Here is a 2,500-nt window from a genome sequence, read left to right as displayed (position 1 = left end):
GAAATCCTAAGCACCACCGTCTTGGCTGTTCGGTGCCTAAACACGTGGCAGTAAGGTATCATCTATTTTCCGTTCAATTTTCCAACTGTCACAATGGCCCCGCCGCTGCAGTGTCGTTCGGCCGGTGGCTGGCCCTTAAAATTGGTTTGGCCCCTCTCACCACTAAAGATGTCCGGTTCCGTTCTGGCGCGACGCACGCTAGCAAAGCGTGAACACGGCGCGGGTGGTTCAGTGACGTACATTTTATCGCACAAGCTATAATTTATTATGATTACAGTTTGAATGTTTCGAATTAATCTTACTCGCCATGTCCTGGCATCGCCGCCAATCCACGCCCCCCGCTCCATTTCCATTCTTTAACGGTAGTAGCGGCCGAGATTTTTCATGCGACCGGTGACGGTAGGGAGCAGATTTTCCTCGCTGGACAGGAAACGGTGCACTTTTGCGTTGGCGTTCTGTCGTATGATGGAGGACCGACCGAACGGAGCGTGTACGACGCCATAGAGAACAAATAAAAAAGACTGGACCCACAAAATTGGATGAAAATAAGTGTAAACAGCTGGATTTACATGCCATGGTTTTTCGGCCATTGCTCTCTAACAGGTGGTTGTGTATGCGTGCTCGCGACCGATGGATTTTAAGAATTTCCCCCCAAAACAATAAACTTATCCTTATCTGGGCTGGTGGATCAGTTTAAACAAACACCTGGCGGGTCTGGTGAAGCAGTTTCATCGCCAGACTTTGGCCATTCCTCAGGTTTGTGCATCGTACCAAAGTACACGCTGCCAGAAGTGGCTTCTGGTTTACGACGGTGGCAATACATGAGTCCGCGCAGACCAACTACCATTCTGGTCACGTTTTCTCCTCGAACGCGTCGGCCCCAAAAAATGCATCCCCTTCTTCGCTATTGAAGTCGATCAGCTTTACCGACGCAACAGTTGGAAAATAATGTTTGCCAAAGCCAAAAAACGAAACGCCTGATCAACAGGAGAAAAGCCAAACTAATGATAGCGGCGTGGATGGGCTCGGAAAAAATCAAATGACTCCAAAAAGAATAGCCATCACGATCCTGTCAAATCATCGCAACTCACACCGAATATGCAAAGGCGGCTTCTCGAAAATAAATAACTCCATTAAGGTGCTAACCGTCTAACGGTGGATCCATCCGAAGCCTGTGATGGGGGCGTATGTGAATGGGCGTGATAGAAATGCAAATTGAATTTCTAGTTTCGAGAAAGTTTCGGTTCATCGTCGGCTGGTATGGCTCCATAGGGTGACAATAAACTTACAGTCCGATGCTTTATCCGATCAGCATTGAAGGTGAACGTTATTGAGCCTCGAGGCGACGCAAGGCAACAACATAAAGAGATGGAAAAGATGTTCATTTATTTCCATCCTTTTTGACAGATAAGGATTATTCGCTAGTATGCAAAATGATTGTATTTATCATCGTTAAACGGACGCATGGCGCACTAACACGTCTTCGCTAGTGGAGAGAAGTGATTGTGATGCGTTGTTTTGAGGTAAAAGGAAAAAAATGGCACTCTTGCGGTATGTTTAGAGTACAATGCTATAACCGTCGTTGCAAACAATGTCCATCAGTAATCCGAATCGATGCCTTACTTTGTATCAGTAACCAACCAATCACAGGCAGGGACAGGCGCTGTGCCACGAGTTGTGCATTTGACTTGATTGGCGATGACTCTGACAACGGTTGCAGTGAAACCAATCTATATTATTTATTTTTTTGACTTCAGCTCCACTTCATGGCGTTCGATCCGCTCGAGCTACTAATAACGTTTCGTAACCAGTCACTGAGCTCAAGTTCCCTATTATTATTAACCAGCTCACTCGTCCCACCGGCGGTTCCTCACACAGCAGGATCCCGCGTCAATCGCGTTTCTTACCGTGGCCCTGCCCCTGGTCCCTGCTTGCCGTTGGCCAGGGAGCTTGCGGGGACACGGGCGACATCTTGAAGACATAATGCCCGCGATCGGGTGCTTGTACTGCACTCGAAAGAAGTGTGCGCGCTCCCTGGTGTTTGTTAGTCTTTCGCCGGTCTTTCCGCTGCGAACTTCTGCTTCTGCTTCAGCTATCCTTTCGCGCACTTCCCGTATACCGCACAGGATGAAGAAAACTGATTTCATACTGGCAAGCAAAAAAAAAAAAAGAAATGAAGCAAAAGGGGTTTTTCGTTTTCCCGTCCGCGTGCGTCGGCATGAGCCGCATCGCTTCAACTTCGCGCAAGAGATGTGCACACAATCATTACATAATTGAGGTATTAAATGAACGCGCGAGTGCTATTGACGGTTTCATTATTGTCGTTATAAAGTAGCATTGTTTCCGCGCTCACGAGATCGTTTTGTGCGAGGAAGTAGCGACAGTAGGAGAACGCCTCCGGATCCCCCTTTGGATGCCAGCAATAGAAGACGAACTTTCTTCCGGTGTCTGGAGCAGCAACAAGTGTCGAAAACAGTGCTGGCAACGTTGGAAATCATCA

This window comes from Anopheles aquasalis, chromosome 2 (assembly GCF_943734665.1).
Source record: "Anopheles aquasalis chromosome 2, idAnoAquaMG_Q_19, whole genome shotgun sequence".
Taxonomy (NCBI): domain Eukaryota; kingdom Metazoa; phylum Arthropoda; class Insecta; order Diptera; family Culicidae; genus Anopheles; species Anopheles aquasalis.
This window is presented reverse-complemented; position numbering follows the sequence as displayed.